General features: G+C 35.2%; 1 protein-coding gene and 1 non-coding gene across 4 annotated transcripts in view; one reads left to right on the plus strand and one right to left on the minus strand.

Moving 5' to 3' along the window:
* Positions 1-19,059, minus strand: part of DACH2 (dachshund family transcription factor 2) — a 573,909-nt gene that overhangs the window by 172,714 nt on the left and 382,136 nt on the right. The window lies entirely within an intron of this gene.
* Positions 4,063-4,164, plus strand: LOC127485028 (U6 spliceosomal RNA). The gene has a single exon (XR_007912233.1). It is a non-coding gene; the product is annotated as a U6 spliceosomal RNA (small nuclear RNA).

A 19,059-nucleotide genomic window follows, 5' to 3' on the forward strand; every position in this document is an offset into this window, starting at 1 on the left:
AGGCTTAATCTGTTATAAAAAAGTCGTTTAGACTTAAAAGAATTGTAATGAATATCTAAAACAAATTCCCAATTTTATCAATGAAATAATTTGAGTCACAAAGAGGATAAGTGAAAGAGGGCAATAAATTAACACAGACAGTATGCAATAGGGTTAGGAGGAGAAATTATGACTCCCAATTTTTTCCCAAGTGTTTTGTCCACTAATCCCTACATTAATAACTTGATTTTTAAATTCTTTAATCTAAAATGGGTCTGCAAAGATGCCATATAAGGCATCTGGTCAGAACAAGTGAAAAATTGTATCATACAACTTTTCTGTGATTTATTTTATTCATATGCCACATAAACAAGTTGGACTATTTTGTCCTTAGGGTCCTTTATGAAGCAATGATTCTGTCTGGATTTATTCTGTACTATATAGGTTTTTGAAATCCTTGTGTTTTTTTTAATCATTCATGCATGCTCTAAAACACAACTCTCCTTGCACTCCTTTCACACTAGTAAGCAAACATTAGACCGACAATTTATATGGTCTATAGTTCTTAAAAAAAGAAGTGTAGGGGTAAATAATCCCTGGCTTATAAAAAATTTGAAAGAAAAAGGCAAAAAAAAGCAGTGAATTTGGATTTTCAACAGTGCTGTGAACAAAAACTAAGGCAATTTTATAGTTTCCTAATTGGTTATACTGTGCCCTTCCATTCATGTTAGTTGGAAAGCTTTTTTGTTAAGCATGTGGATAAGTAAATTAACTAAAGGAGAACAATGAGTAATCAAATCTTGAGGTTTACAATTAATTAAATGAAATGGTGAGTCAGTTCACTGCAATAAGATTTTATATTTTAAAAATAAAATTTAATTAACAGTCAAGACATTGCAATTAATAATATCCCCCTCCCCGAAATGAAAAGTAGTTTAGATATGCCACATTGCTTCAGCCTTTCCGTCAAGTACTGTGTGTTGGCTCTTTTGTTATTTGTATTCAAAGCTACTTTGGGTCAAGTATGATGTACTAAAACATGAATAATGAAACATCTGGTGATACAACAGGTTAATGTGATATACCACATTGAATCTAGTAAAAACGGCTTTGAAATTTCTTATAGGTAAACTGAGAAGATTAAAATCTTTCAAGGCAGAGGTAGTATTCAAGTTCATTTTCAGGAGATGTTTATGCTCTGGGTATAAACATATTTAGAAAAATTCTTGGACTCAAATAGACATAAATCTGTAATTAGTATGTGTTAATTAAGAAATAAAATATTTTCTCAAAGTTTTTTTCTATTCACAGACACCTGGATCCTAAAAATTTAGGAATGTAACTAAAAGGAAAGCTATTAAGATCTGAGAATCAAACAATGAAAGAACAGAGAAGTCACATGTAAGTAGTAACAAAACTCAAGTAAGGAACGAATATTACAGTGACTCTTAGGAATCACCATTCAGACAGACAAAACATTAATAGTTACTCAGTTCAGGTCTATGACTGATAGCAGAAGTTTGACAAAATACAGCCATCGGGAGTTTTCAAAACAATAAATAGCAGCTGCATTTGGCTAGACAGCAGCGAAGCCATAAAACGATGTGGGCACTAGAAATCAACCATATTGGCACAGATATTTGGCAAACTTCATTGAATTACTGATAGATATTAAGAGAGGATATGTTCAATCTGTGCTGAAGTTCAAATTGCCCTGCAAAAACAACAAATTGGAGGAAGTACGATAAGGCAGTGAATTTACAGCTCAGGATGGAGCCAGAGAAGGAAAACAACCGTGAGGAAGGATTGGTAGGATAAGCAGCGCGGCATAGTAGAGAGTGCAGCTACACGGCAGCACAGGAGACGCTGGTTGCTGCCTTGAAGAAACTGTTGTCCCATAGCCTAACGTGCCTAACAGACTTTTAGTTTGCCAAGCAACTGTTAATTTTCCTGCAGACTCTTCAGCAAATGCCTAATAGGCATTTCAAGCCATGAAAGTTTAATAATCTCTTCAAATATTCATAATTACATTTACTGTTAAATGATTAAAATTAAGAGAGAAGCAACAATATTGAACCTGTCATATCATTGTTTTACAAACTATGTTCCATTTAATTATTTCTTCTGTAAAATGTTAAAAGAACTTGTTTATGGGACAGACATGCTGGCACAGTGTGTTAAGCCACTTGTATGCCCACATGCAATAATCAGAGTGCAAGGTTGCATCCCAGCTCCTCTGCTTCCAATCTAGTTTCCTAATATTGAACCCCAGGAGGTAGCAGGTGATGGCCCAATTAGTTAGGTTCCTGACACCCACATGTGAAACTTGGGTAGAGTTCTTGACTTTGACCTGGCAAAGCACTGGCCATTTGTGGGTTTTTGTGGGTAAACCAGCAGATCAAGGATCTCTCTTATCTGTTTTTACCTCTCTGTCACTCTTCCTCTCAATCAAATTAATACATCTTAAAGAAAGAATCTGTTTCAGTAAAGGGGAGGAGGTAAGAAAGTTTCAAGGCCAAATTTGTCATCATTTGAAAACAAAAAAATACCGTTACATAGCACTAACAATATTCCGCACTCTTTTGAATACTTTACACATATTAATTCATTTAATATTCACAACAAACTCAAGAGGGGAATAGCAATAACATCAGATGATGAGATTGAGGCACAGAAATTGAATAGCTATCTAATGTTGCAAAGCAACTAAATCTTTTTTTAAAAAGATTTATTTATTTATTTATTTATTTGAAAGAGTTACACAGAGAGGAGAGGCAGAGAGAGAGAGAGAGAGAGAGAGAGAGATCTTCCATCCGCTGGTTCACTCCCCAGATGGCCGCAACAGCCGGAGCTGTGCTGATCCAAAGCCAGGAGCCAGGAGCCTCTTTCAGGTCTCCCACGTGAGTGCAGGGGCCCAAGGACGTGGGCCATCTTTCACTGCTTTCCTAGGCCATAGCAGAGAGCTGGATCAGAAGTGGAGCAGCCGGATATCGAACCAGCGCCCATATGGGATGGCAGCACTTCAGGCCAGGGGGTTAACCCACTGCGCCACAGCGCCAGCCCCAGCAACTAAAATCTTGAAGTTGGCCTCTAATCTTAGGTAGCTCCAGATTTGTCTTACTGCGCAGCTTTTCAGAGAATTTCATATGTAGCATTTATTATGAATTTTGCAAAACAGCATAAAAAACTTATTTGAGGTCTAAACATTCTGATACTCCATGGAACACTGTGAAATGCTGCACTCAAATGTAAAAAACAACAAACAAAACTAGGATGTAACTCAACTACAATGGCTTAGATACTATTTTGTTATGCATTTGAACTTAGGTAATATATAGATATCCTTAAATATCACAATTTATGTAAACTTTATTTTTAATTCAGTAATCACCAGTTATATTTGTCTCTAGTGACATCACTTTAAATTGGAAATATTCTTCTATATATAATTACTAAGGGAAATATTAGTTATCATTTTCTTAATAATGTTGAGCCATATGTATTATTCTAGTATTACATACATCATCTAATGGGCAATAAAATTACAACAGAGATTTATCTGCCTTTTATCTAATGTCACAACATAATTTCTATAGCATTACAGCTCTGACCTTCTACAGATCTTTGATTTTAAACCAGTAGTAGCATGCCTAGAAAGTCTTGTGATCCTAGCAAAAAGTGTGCATTTCATACAGGTTAGAGATGACCAAACACCTAAAGTTTCTGACATTAAAATAATAATTAATTTCCCTAAGCCTACTTAACCAGGAATACAGAAAAGCTACTTGAAACGCCTGACTCCCAAGAACAGTACAGAATCTCCTTCCACAGCTCACCCATCCTCAAAAACAAGATTGCTTCAAAGAGGCTAGCCCATCAGAAAAGAAATCCTCCTGTTAGTCTACTACAAAATAGGACTTCTTAGACATCTGTTAACATTCATCAAGCCAGGGGAAAGGTAAAAAGTTCACAATGCTGATAACATAATGAGTTAAATAGTATTCTGCTGGCGAATTTGCTTTACTTTTCCTATTTTTATTCTGAAAGAGATTCTGAGCATTTAAACAAACATTCTTGGTGCTTGTGTCAGAAATATATATATACTAAGATTAGAAAGATACAGAGAATATTAGCAATCCCCTATATAAGGATAACATGCAAACTTGTAAAGTGTTCATATTTTTGGTCATGTTATACAACAATGTGAATATATTTAATAAAGTATATATTTTACCACAATAAAAATATATTTGTCAAGCCAATGATCATCTATGATAAAAACTAATATTAAAGATATGAAACAGAAAAGATTGTAATACTTTTTACAATACTTTCTTTGCTCTGTAAAATTCTTAGCTACAGTTCTTCCATTGTTGCTCAACGAATGTATATCTCAGTTCAAACATGTTAACCAATATTAACTTATATTTTGAAATGTGCTTAACTGTATCAATGGTGAAAGAATAAATACAATAAATTATATAGCACCTAGGTTCGGTGTTGTGGTGCAATGGGTTAAGCCTCTACCTGTGATGCAGGCATCCCATATGGATGCCAGTTCAAGTCCTAGCTGCTCCACTTGCAATCCAGCTCCCTGCTAATATACCTGGGAAAGCAGCAGAAGATGGCCTGAATTTGTGGGTCCCAGCACCTATATGGGAGACCTGGAAGAAGCTCCTGGCTCCTTGCTTGGCTTGGCCCACTGTTATGGCCATTTGGGGAATGAACAAGTAGATGGAAGATCTCTCTCTCTCTCCCTCACTATCTCTCTTTCTGTTTCTCCCTCTGTAACTCTTATCTTTCAAAAAAAAAAATAAATCTTAAAAAATAATCATATAGCACCTTAACTACAACTCATAGAAACAGACACCAAAAGGAAAAAAAGCCGCATTCTTAGAAGCTTGAAAAACAACATTAATCCACTAACTCAATTTAATTTAGATTTGTAAATCAATAATCACAGTAATCCACTAAAATGATTAGAAAAATTAAAATAAAACTATGGATAAAATTAATCTCTATATTTGGATGACCTGTTATTTTGAAATGACAGAGATAGAGCAAATTAACATTAACAGGAGAGAAGAAAAAATAGTCAAATGCAAATATATATTAAAAATCAAGTTTTTATTAAGATAGTTTCCTGAATGGAAAGGAGATTAAACTCATTACATACTATTTGTTGAACTCTTTACTTAGCATAGGGTTAATCTTATGAGTATAAAGTAAACTTGAAATATGTCTTTGTGAAAATTAAAAGCGGGAATAAGAGAGGGATGAGGAAGAAGAGTGGAAAGCATGGGTGGGAGAGAGGGTAGGGTGGGAAGTATCACTGTGTTCCTGGATCTGTATATAAGCAATAAATAAAAGTTGTATACCTTAAGTAGTATTTAGAAAAAAATATGGACTTCAGAGAATCAGAAAGATATTTAGGAAGATATATTTTAATAAGTCTCATTTAGGATATTAACATAAAAACATGAAATATTCCTTCTGTGAAATATTATTATTTCCACATCATTTGTCCTCCTACTGCTTTTGGAAAATTGTACTTCTTGAAATAAAGTAAAATAAAATACATTTTGTTTTGAAAGCAAATGCAAGAGGAAAACTAACCATTTCCCTTTAGAAATAGAATAAATGGAAAACTAGTCTCAAGTGGAAATCTATTTTAGTCTAAAATTAAACTATAATGTAAACATTTGTATAGTAGCTGATGGCAATTCAAGTGTATTTTGTGTTTTTTAAAAAGTATCAAATGGCCGGCGCTGCAGCTCAATAGGCTAATCCTCCGTCTAGTGGCGCCGGCACACCGGGTTCTAGTCCCGGTCGCGGTGCCGGATTCTGTCCCCGTTGCCCGTCTTCCAGTCTTCCAGGCCAGCTCTCTGCTGTGGCCAGGGAGTGCAGTGGAGGATGGCCCAAGTGCTTGGGCCCTGCACCCCATGGGAGACCAGGAGAAGCACCTGGCTCCTGCCTTCGGATCAGCGCAGTGCGCCGGCCACAGCGCGCCAGCTGCGGCAGCCATTGGAGGGTGAACCAATGGCAAAGGAAGACGTTTCTCTTTGTCTCTCTCTCTCTCTCACTGTCCACTCTGCCTGTAAAAAAAAAAGTATCAAATGACCACTAAGAGAATATTAAACATCAATGTTGAACCACCCTCTTGAATGGTAATTGGCTTCCTGACGGTCACAGTCTCTTGTGGCTTTTCAGTAGCCAGTCTTCCCTTGCATATACCATAGAAGTGGCAGACAATCAACAGTGCAATCAATTCTCCTCTCTTCATGATAGCGGTTCCCAACCACAGGCATACTGGGCTGCCTGAGAGGTACTCTAACAACTGTTTGTGGTTTTTATTCAACAAGGTGACATTTTGTAGTCCAAATTTTGATGTATTACTTAAATAGACCAAAAATCCAGCAGATGATCTAAAAGCACTGATTGGTCTAATATCCACATTTTTAATGCTGCTACCTGCGTCATATTTATGATAGTAGAAAAAGTAATTTATAAAATATGGAAGGACCTAAAAATATAGTACTGATAGTGCTTATCTGGCTCACATTTTGATGTGAAGAGTACCATATGAGGAATCAGAAGGGCTGATTATTAAAATTGGATTTACCATATGTGAAGTCTAAAGAAATCATAGACATTAAAAATATAATGGTGGTTACTAGAGGCTGGGGAGGGAATTAGAAAATGAGAGTGGGAGAAATTTTGATTGATGAGTAAAAGATAAAAAGAAGATAGGAGGCAGAAGTTCTGGTATTCTACTGTACAGTCTGTCACTATAGATAAATTTAATGCACTGTATATTTTTCTATAACAAGTAGAATTTTGGATGCTTTTACTATAAGAAATGTTAAATGCTTAAAAATATAAATATAATTATCCTATTTAGACATTACATAATATATTCATGTTATAAAACATGACAAATAATAAAACAAATAAGATATTATAAAGACTGGTTTTATCTATAGCTAACTATATACCTATCTAAGTCACTTTACCCTAACAATCAATTTTCTTGCCTTCAACATGAGGTTCAGTCCAGTGTTCACCGTCAATGAGTCTGTGGAATGCAATGCTTCCAAAATAACTATTTAATTACATCATTTACTTATTTTAATATGTTATTCATGTCTTCATTACTGAGACTCCAAGCTCCTTCCTGGTGGATGCTATGTATTATTCTGAACTTTTATAGTCCCTGATTCCACACACGATAATAGGTCCATGGTGGCACCCAGTAAATGACTGCAGCATAACCAAATGCATGTTGAGAAGGGATCACACCAGGAAGAAGAAAAGGGGTTCCTGCTCAACTCTAGCAATGACACATGTGTCTTGAGTAGTAGGTCTATTTTACATTCTCTGCACAACTACAGTATGCCTGACCTTTCTGCAGAGACATAACAAAAGTAATAAGTGGGCAAAGACAAATATAATTTACTCAAATGCTGAAAGTGCCAATGTTGGACACCATTTTCAGTCATAATCTTAGGTGTATGTTACAGAAGTAGTATACATCAAGCATCTGTCTTAGGAAGCAAAGCAATATTTTTATTGAATAGAGTTATGTGAAAACTTTGTGACAGAATTTGTCTTGTTATCAAGCTTATGGTCACATAGCAGAGGTTTCCTTTTGTACAATCTGCAAGGAAATCAGAATCTTAATTCTTTTATATCTAAGACTTTGAAAGACTAATTCTCAACAAAAGGTTTTGAAGGCCTAAATTGTATGTACTACAGTGACTGTATTTAGCTATATGTATACTTTGCTACATGTTTTGTGATATGCTTCTATTAACAATCAAAATGTACAGCTAATGTATTTGTAGAGATCTGAAACAACCGGCAACATAAACAACTGTTGCATGAATTTTAAAGGAAAGTAGATGCCATTAGAATCTGGCTCATCTTCTTGGACATCTTCAGAGGACACAACATATCTGTCAAGACTACTTTTCAAAGCCTGTGCTACTTTGCCTCATAAAATATGGTCCGATAACTCAAGACTTTTTGTCCATTTGAAACTCATCAGCCAAGACTATTGCATTTTTTAAAAGATTTATTTATTTATTTGAAAGTCAGAGTTAAACAGAGAGAGAAGGAGAGGCAGAGAGAGAGAGAGGTCTTCCGTCTGATGGTTCACTCCCCAACTGGCCACAACAGCCGGAGCTGGGCTGGCCCAAATCCAGGAGCTTCTTCCAGGTCTCCCACGCAGGTGCAGGGGCTCAAGGACTTCCACTGCTTTCTCAGGCCATAGCAGAGAGCTGGACAGGAAGTGGAGCAGCTAAGACTCAAACCAGCGCCCATATGGGATGCCGGCACTGCAGGAGGTGGCTTTACCTACTATGCCACTGCACCAGCTCCAAGTCTATTGCATTTTAATAGTGAAATACAATAAAATGCTTTTGTTACTGTTATTTTCATATTAAACTACAATCTAAATTTCTGGCATCGGAAAAGCTGGCTGCCACTGGCAAGTTCAAGAATTTTTTTTTACATAATATATAGTGTTACTTTAAATAGTATCATATACAACATAGGCGAGGTTTAAGGGATTTGGTTTTATTGTCTTTAACATTAAGAAACATATAAAGGGTTTGATTTTCTCCAAAAGTTGCTGTTTAATATTATCATCAATCAGTTAAGACACTAAAGGACATGTTTGAACTGCAAGTGCCAAGTATTTCATTATGGTCCAAAAGAACTGATGGGTATAAAGGAAAATTCTGACTCCTACTTATCCCGCTTAATATATCATTATTGTATATGAGTTATTGTTGGGTATTAAAAAGTAGTTCCAGATTAAATAATTGAACTGGATCATTAATGGATGAGAAACAAGTGTCCCCGCATACACACACACACACGCACACTCACATACACACACGCAAACAATAATGATTCTGAATGGAGTGAGTGGCTGGTTAGATGATTTACAAAGTGCCACATTCTTTGTGGTTTCCTGAATTCTGTCACAATCCTATTAACAATAAATTCAAAAAGAGATACAAGTCGTTTTTTCTAGTTGCAACCAAATAGCTTGAGATCGCTAAAGGGGCACACTAACTCAAATGGATCCAATGAAACAGAGGCCATAAAGAAATTTATCTCTTTCCTAATCTTTTTTTTCAGTCAGAATTCCAAACATTTCAGTGATGATATGTTTGACCTCAAAACTGCTTCGTCTGGAGATAAACAAACATCCACAGCTGGAAGATAGATGAGAATGGAATGGCCCAGCACAACGTGAAAAACTCTCCACCTTCTATACGATGAGTCACGGGACTTTTGTGACTTTGAATTTCCATACAAGCTTTCTTATTAATAAGCTATGTATAGAACCAATAAAATGAGAACAGATATGTAGTTCACCAGACTATGTTCTGTATATTTCTTTAACTCTCAATTGATTTGTTCATTTCCCCATTTGATCCTCCTAGCTCTTTTGTATTGTAGGAAGTTTGTGTTTTCAGAAACAGTATGGTAACTTGTACAGATTGACATAAATAATGGGCTTTGCAGAGCTGAAAGTGTAACTCCAAGGTGATCTATTTGTTTCTCTGGTGGTGATCTAGTAATGAAGTCCCTTCAACACTTTGTCAAATCACACTTCCTCTTAATTAGTCATTACTCTCTGCTTTTAGTTTTTAAGGAACAGGGGATCTTATTTTAGTTACATGTGCAGTGTTTTTAGCTATAACCATGTATCTCAGGACAGATGGATACTTTTTAAAAAAAAAATTGATTTGCTCCAGCTAGTTGCAATTGAATTCATAACATAGGAAATTTATAAAATTTTACATGAAATAATCAGATTGTATATTATAGTTCAGTTTTTAACTCTTCATTCCTGCTATCAGGACTTTCAAACTCAATAGCAATTTTCCAAAGCAGATTCTAAATAACATTACTTCAAAATCACACATTACAACTCTAAATGGAATATATTGGCCATGTAAAAGGAACTAATATTTGCACAGCCACTGTTTTAATAAATCCCCATTCCGTCTCAGCTAGGCTACTTGAACTTCTTGAATGACCTCCCTGCCTCCAACTCTTCACTTTTCCAGTCTACACAATACTCTTATTGCTGATATTTTTGTGAAGAGCAGTATTTTCACATTCCTCTCCTGCACGAGAGTGGTTAGTTACTTCATTATTCTCTTGCAATAAAGTTCTAAACTTCAAATGTGGTACTTGCAACATCCTACAGTCTGTCCCCACCCCACCCATCACTACAAGAAAAGCTTCCCCTCTTTTCTATCACACACACACACACACACATACACACACACACACAATTCTAGTTAGACTGAATATTCTCTTACCCACACAAACTTGATATTTGCGCATCTTCATATTTCTGCTGCTTTGTCTCTTGCATGGAAGACTTTCATCCTTGTCTTACCAATTGCAGTCTAAACTATCTTTAAGGCACAATTTAAAGGACATGAACTCTGAAAACGTTTCTTTAATTCCCACAACTGGAAATAATTCCTCATTTCTTTGAAGTGTCCCATAGATCTTTATATTTATATGAATATATTTATCACCTTCTGCCTTTTAATATAAGTATGTTTATAAGTATGTATGCCTTCCTACCTGAAACAAAACCTGTTGAAGTTCATCGAGTGTATCTTTCCAAGTTTTGTATTCATAGCAGGACCAAGAACAGTGTTTCACAGGTAGTTGGTGATACATTAAAAATTCATGCCTAATTAATTTGCCATTCTGTGAATTAGAAGTTTAGTAAACATACTAGAAAATCTTTAATATTTAGAATGTGTAGGGACACACATGAATAAATCATATTCACATAAACATGCATGTACTGGCATCAAACATGTTTCTCTTTGAAATCAACAAACCATCATTTGTTGTTGTTGTCTTTTTGTCTTTAATAGATCATGAAAATTTACCTACACTTAATTGATTACAGGAAGAATGAAAACTGTATAATCCTTCCTAGATTTATTAATATATCTTAAACAAAGTCTTTTTAAATATCTAAGTTGAAAGAAGTATTTGACCCCTATTAATCATGGAATAGCTATGACTAGTGAGGAGAAAATTACATTACATTGAGCAGCTACCTGTTATCAAATTACAAGACATTTTCATCAAAAGACCTAAAAAGGCAGGAGACTGACCAGTTAACATGTTGCCACTGACCTGGGGGGATTTTTTTTCCAGTTAATAGCTTCTGAAGAATGCTTCCTTTTGATTCTTGTCTCTGACACAAAAATGATTGTCTCATTTAGCCAGTCTTCTATCACATATATCAGAGAATCCTATTTACTCACACACTACAGGAACATTAAAACACAATAGAGTGATTGTCTCTAGAAGAAAAATTTAAAGATTGACTTTTTTTTTACCCCAAAAGGGGGTTGAGATCAAAAGCTAACTTTAATAGATGTTTGACTAAGGTCATACTCCTAGGAAATGGAACACTGAAGATGAAAGAAAAGAAATAGGTTTGGCTTTTGATCTCAGCCAAATCCATTTGGCATTGTTTAGCTTTTATATAATACTTCAGTTTTAGGTGATATCATGACTGAAATGAATTGGCTTTCTTCTTAAGGTTTTAATAGCTCTGTATTACTTTGGCATTTAGCAAAGTTGAGTAAAACAGATTCTTACTTTCTGAGCTGGTATTGCAGTGTTAATCATAAACAGGTTTTCTTTATCTTTGAGTAGCATTATCATATGATATTTATGATAGCTTTTCATGAAATGTAAAAGGGAACTCAAAAACCAATCTTTATAAAATAATCTTTGAATAAAATCATCACTGAAGTCACGCAATTTGTAAGTAGCAAAGGACCTTCACAATTTTAATATACATTACTGTGAATGCAAATTTTCCATGAGCTAGAACAGTTTGATTGCTACTTTGTAGCTCAGCACTTGACAAAGCAAATCTAAGGAGGAAAAATGTGAAATGTCTTTGAACATTCACTACTTGCACTAATTAGAAACTCTATACACATTATCTCATTTAATCATCAAAACAACTCTGTAAAAATGCAAGAACTATTCATCTAACCACACGAATGAGTAAAATGAGTGTGGAGAGATTGACTAGCACACAATGAGTAAGTTTTAAGACAGAGACTTGAAACAAGCTTTAATCTAACTCCAAAATTCTATTCTTTCCTTAACACCTTTAGTCGTTAAAATACAAAAAAGTTATTTTTTGTAGATCCATGAATCAAATGATTCTGAAAACTATAGCAATAATTTACTTAGGCTATTATATCCAATGGGGGGATTATTCAAGATGTGAGAGAAGGGTTAAACCATTTAATTTATCAAGCACTTGTCTAAATAACTCATGAGTCCCCAAATTATATTTTGTCTAATGCTTATAGATTATCACTGTGAAAATTTAAGGTATTGCATATTATTCCTTGAATTATCCTAATAATTGTCTCAATGTGCCATTTCTCTTTGAAAGTACAAGCTGTCTATAAGTATCTACATCTTGTAATTATTTGGGAAAAATAGAACAAAAGCTCTTTGGGCGACTGCTTCCCATTATTTATTCAAAGCCTTTACTCTGTGGATTTTTTTAGGGAAAATTATCACCACAAGGCTCAGTAATTCTAATGAGGAGCTGGAGTTTCCAAATTAACAGATTAGCAAGTCTTTTTAGGAGGAAATAGAAAAAGGTCAAGGGAAACATGATATAAAACACCATCTTCTTAACATATTGTACCATTGCAACTTTATTAAAAGACAGACTCACCGTTCTTATGTCATACTAGCCTCTAGAAAGGGACATGCCCTTTCTAGACATCAAAAAGATTAAGGAGTTTCTGTACTGAAAACTGACAGCTACCTAGAATTGGAGATCCCTTTAAATCCACTTGTCATTCAAAAACGTAGGGTAGATTAGGATATACTCTTTGTCTTTTTTTTTTTTTGCTTGTCAAAAGATTACTTAGTGTCATTTATTCGCCTCCTGCACCACTCTCACTCCTCTGTCATGCACTCTAGCCCTTTCATAGTCGTTCACAATCACAAACAGAAGGCAAAGTGGAGAAAGTCATAACAGAACTTTGTAACTGTTCTCTAGAATAAATCAAAATTTAAATGTCTTAAGGATAGAGGGCTCAGATTAAAATCCTTTGGAGACTCAGAGGATTTACAATACGCTTACAATCCAGTTTCAAAGGGAAAACAGACCAATATGTCAAGGAAATAGTAAGGGTGTTTCTCCATCTTTCAAGGTAAGCACTCTGTAAGGAGAAAGCATGTAAAATACAGAAGGCATGCCATTAAGACTTACTGGTTCTTTTCTCTGATGCTTTTTCAGGTGTGTGAGTGTGAAGAATCTAGGGAAGGCCGCTGTCCATGTTACCCATGGAAAAAGAAGAATTTTTTCCCATGTATCAAAACCATAAGTGGCCTAGCTGGTAAGAGCTGCCACCTGCAGTGACGGTATCCCATATTTCCGCAGGTTCATGTTCCAGCTGCTTTACTTCTGATCCAACTACCTGCATATGCACCAGGGAAAGCAGCAAAAGATGGCACAAATGCTTGGGCCCCTGCACCCACGTGGGGGACCTGAAAGAAGCTCCTGGCTCCTTGCTTTGGCGTGGCCCGGCCCTGGCCATTGCAGCCATTTGGAAGATGCAGCCAGCAGATGGAAGATCTCTATCTCTCTCTCCGTCTCTGTCTCTGTCTCTCCCTCTCTGTAACTCTTTCAAATAAGTAAAGAAAAATATATTTTTAAAAAATTTGCAGTAACTGAATGCCTAAATAAAATTTAACCACTTGACTTAATTCTGTGAATATTTGTAACAGAGTAAGTCTGGAAAGCCATCCTTCAAACAATCATAGCTATGTTCCCCATATCAATGAGAGTTAAAGTGGTCAAGTGATGTGGAGCAGTCAGTGAATAAAAAAAGCAATGCATTTTAGAGTTGTTGAATTTTAAGCAATGAAATTCATCATTAGAAAGCTCAATAGCTACATATATCAAAAACTGAGGTACACTCATTTTAGTTTAACGTATTTCTTAATATTAAAATTATGGTGAAAAATGTGACTAATAAAAGAAATTTAAAATATTTTTGAGTGCAATTAAGTAGAATATTTTATATTTCAACTGCTAGCTCCTTAAAAAATAAAAATACTATTTTTCCTTACATCTACCCTATCATACAAACCTGAATATAATCCTTACATCTATCTTCCAACTGCATTGTATTTTTTTGTTTATAATGACTTGGTATTGTAAGCATTTAATGCATGCCTACATTAGTACAATTGTAATAATTTTCATTTTTTAATGTGATTAAACCATCAGCGTGTTTGCAATGCAGCATTTCATGGTACAGTAACTAAGGCAAAGTACTGGATTATCAGCCCAAGCACAACTGATACTGCATCTTAGTCATTCAGCAATTCACTTGTAAATCTTCGGGGGGGGGGGGGGGCAATGATAGGTGAGTGTAAAGAAGTATCTGAAATCTTCTTAAGGATCATGATTTATTTCATAGTACTGTCAGTTAAGATTTATGGCATGAAGAAATTCTAAGAGTTTATTGTTAATGCCCCAGTTCACAGGATAATTTTGCAAGTAGTGTTTGCCTTATATGTAGAATATCTTAAGTCAAATAAACTGAAGTATTTTACACTATGGTGAAAGCATTTCTACCATATCCTCCCTTGTCCCAGCTGACTTCACTAACAAGAAATTTACACACTGTACCACAACGCCAGTGCCTATACTCTTATATTTTTATCAAAAGATATTTTTAAGATCCTGGTCATATTTGATAATCTATTTTCTTTTCCAGCATTGAAAAATATATTTTCAGTTGAAGAAAATTCACCTTACATTACCAAGTGAATTTTCATGGAAAAATCACAAATAAATGTGAATAAGTAGGCTATAGGGCAAGAATATACAACAGAAAGTATCTGATATTTAAAAATCTGTCACAAAGAGAGATGAGAATATTACACACATACACATACACATTGCTGGTAAGCCAATTATAATGTAACACCACATACATTTTATATAACTAAGCAAGGACACGCTTTTCTTCCTTCCCCAAATTGCCAAAATTTTCCATTTTAAAAGAATACATCTCCAATGAAATGGACACTATGAGAAACAGTGACTTGATCAGCTCTTGTCCTGACTGTTGATGTACAATGAAATACTTTATCCATTTTAGTATTTTTTTTTGTTCTAGTACCATTGGTTGAACTCTGTAATTAACACACAGTTATTCTTAGGTGGTTAAATTTTAACTGAAAAGTGATCCCTGTTAGGAATTTGGAAAACATTATACTGAGTGAAATAAGCCAATCCCAAAGGGACAAATACCACTTGTTCTCCCTGATAGGTGACAATTAACTGAGCACCAAAAAGGAAACCTGTTAAAGTGAAATGAACACTATGAGAAACAGTGACTTGATCAGCCCTCACCCTGACTGTTGATGAGCAACTTGATATGTTATCCCTCTCAGTATTTTTTTTTGTTTGTTCTACTTAATACTTTTGGTTGAATACTGTAATCAATACACAATTCTTCTTAAGTGCTGAAACTTAACTGAAAAGTGATCGCTGTTAAATATAAGAGTGGGAATAAGAGAGGGAAGAGATGTGCAATTCGGGACATGCTCAGGCTGACTTACCTCAAACAGTAGAGTTAGAAACATACCAGGGGATTCCAATTCAATCCCATCAAAGTGGCATGTACCAATGCCATCTCACTAGTCCCAGGGATCAATTTCTGTTCACAATTGATCATAATGATAGGACTAAGAGCCAAAGGGAGCACATAAACAAGACTAGTGTCTGCAAATACTAGCTGATGGAATAAAAAAGGGAGAGAACGATCCAACATGGGAAGTGAGATACACAGCAGACCCATAGAATGGCAGATGTCCTAAACAGCACTCTGGCCTCAGAATCAGACCTTAAGGCATGCGGATCTGGCTGAAAAGCCCATGAGACTATTTCAGGCATGGAAAGCCAAGACACTCTGGGGAAAAAAAAAAACCCTAAATGAAAGATCTCTGCGGGTGAGATCCCAGTGGAAAGAACAGGTCATCAAAGAAGGAGGTACCTTTCTCTGAAGGGAGGAGAGAACTTCCACTTTGACCATGGCCTTGTCTAAATATGATCAGAGTCAGTGAACTCAGGGGGCTTCCATAGCCTTGGCAGCTCATGACAAGAGCCTAGAGTGATTACTGATGCCATAAACAAGAGTGTCAATTTGTTAAGTCAACAACAGGAGTCACTGTGCACTTACTCCTCATGTAGGATCTTTGTCCTTAGTGTGCTGTACATTGAGATTTAATGCTATAACTAGTACTCAAACAGTATTTTTCACTCTGTTTCTGTGTGGTAGCAAACTGTTGAAATCTTTACTTAATGTATGCTAAACTGATCTTTTGTATATAAAGAGAATCGAAAATGAATCTTGATGTGAATGGAAGGGGAGAGGGAGTGGGAAAGGGGAGGGCTGCGGGTGGGAGGGATGTTATGGGGGGGAGGCCATTGTAATCCATAAGCTGTACTTTGGAAATTTATATTCATTAAATAAAAGTTTAAAAAAAATAAGAAAAAAAAAGAATACATCTCCAAATATTTGGAGTGTAGTTGAGAGTCCGAATAAATATAAGTAGTGTTGAGAAATCTAAAGCACAAGAAGGACAAAAATGCTTATAAAAAAGGAAACAAAATATTCTTTTATATTTGTACAGTATCTAAATAGCTATTTAAAATTTAAGTATCAATATTAATAATTTACATTTATATATATTTACATTTTGTTTTAAATTATATTTATACATACAATTTCATTTAATTATAATAATTTCTACAAAATAGTGTAGACTTAGATTGTCAGCAATTCTATACTATGAACACCTATTATGTATAAGACATATTTGGTCTCTTACATGCATTTTAACATATGCCATATGAAAACTGATACAAACATTATCAATATTTGTAGAAAATAAACTTATTGGTAAAAGTTTGTCAAAGATAAAATCCTCATGCTAAAAATTTTAGACACTTAAATGGCTATTGTGAATCAAGTCAATGTGGTATAGTGGTAAGACTATAGGCTGAAGGGGCAGAGAGGTTTACATTTGGATACTGCTTTAGTTACTCTCTGGATGTAAAATCTTGACCAATTCTCAGAGTTCTCACTAGATAAAGTAAATGGCACTTTACAACTTGTAAGAATGCTGTGAGGCTTCAGATGGATCATGAAATTAAATATCTTGCAAACACTGGGCTGTCAACAAATATATCATTATCATTATGATTAATCTTTGAACTATGAAGTCCAGTTTCTACAGCTAGATCATGGTGTTCTAGGCTCCTGGTTTCAGCTTGACACAATTCAGGCTGTTTTGGCCATTTGGAGTGTGAACCAGTGATGGAAGTCTCTCTCTCTCTCTCTCTCTCTCTCTCTCTCTCTCTCTCTCCCTCTCCCTCTCTCACCCTCTCCCTCTCCCTCTCCATTCCTCTATCCCTCCCTCCCTGTCTCTCCCACCCCCACCTCCATTACTTTCCCTTTCTAATGAATAAATAATTCTTTAAAACAATTGTCTTCTTGGAGTGGGTAGTAGCCTAACTATTAAGGTGCCCATTCCTATATCAGTGTGCCTGGGTTTTTGTCTCAGGTATTGTATTGCTCCTGACTCTAGCTTTCTGACAGCAGATCCTCAGAGGCAGCAGTATTGGCAGAAGTAATTGGGTTGCTGGCACCCCTATATGAGACCTTGGTTGTGTTCTCAGCTACTGGTTTTGGCCGAGTCCAGTCTCTAACCATCGCAAGTATTTGCAGAGTGAACCAGCAGATGGGAACTTTCTTCTTCTATCTGTCTCTATATCTCTGTCTCTCTCTCTCTCATAAAAAAAAAAATATTTGAAAAAAAATCTTAACAAATGAGGTTTCTCACTTGAAAAAATAAGCAGAATTCTTTTAAGAAAATGTTATTATACTGTTGTTCATTTTTGAGTAAAATGCTGAACTGTGTAATAAAACTAGTGTGTCTTTAATTTTGCGTATATACTCAGTAATAAGTATGTCAGAAGACTTAACATCAGTTTATACCAAAGGCACATTCTGCACTTCTCCTTTACAAATTATATGAAAATTATGTAGAAATGGGCTGAATAATGTTTTATGAATTAGGTCTTAAGTATGAAAATAAAAGGACCTGCCCCATCTGCTAGAGTAAACCATGCGACTGAATTATGCCATGAGCTCTGAATTATTGATACATATGCTTATATATTATATTTTATAAGAGGTATCAAGGGATCATGCCATCTGGCAAGGAGAAATAAAGGATAGTACCATATTCTCAGCAAATATCAGAATTCAGGTAACTCAAAAATTAAACTTTTTTGTTAATTATGAGGTTCTGCCAAGGTAGGGAAAAAAACAGATGATTTATTTTATCTTCCGAAATCCAAGACATTATTGCTAACAGCTTATACTGTACGCTCCAAGAAAAGTCATTGCTCATAGATGATACCAAATGATGATATTTTGTTCTTAAGTAAAAATTTAGGTCTCAGTTATGTCATCTGTCAGAAGAGGATTTATAAGAGCTTATAGTTTTATAAATATTTGTAATTTTAAATAATATAGCAGCATTCCTTCAATTACTATTTTATCTTCAACATACCATTAAACTCATAATATCTATTTGGGAAAAGAAACCTGTATCATAATGGTGTGTTTCTACATCTTCTGCTACACTGTATGAGTTCAGAATAGGGTTCTTATCTTAGACAATATTATGAGACTTAATAGTAAAACTTGTTCTCAAAGGAAAAAAAATGGTTAACACTGTAGGATCTGAGCATGTGTTTGTAGAACTGTGAACACAATGTTCACATTTCAACTGTCGTTCAGGAACTCACAGATAAAATACAAAAACCTAGCATTAAAATGCTGAGCCGCCCTTCTCCATACTATGTTAAAAAGAAAGTTACACTTCTCCATATTATCTTAAAAGCTGAATGTGATTTTATCTAGTTTCATTTTTTAATGCATGTGAATATTCCAA

Source organism: Oryctolagus cuniculus, chromosome X (genome assembly GCF_964237555.1).
Source record: "Oryctolagus cuniculus chromosome X, mOryCun1.1, whole genome shotgun sequence".
Classification (NCBI taxonomy): Eukaryota; Metazoa; Chordata; class Mammalia; order Lagomorpha; family Leporidae; genus Oryctolagus; species Oryctolagus cuniculus.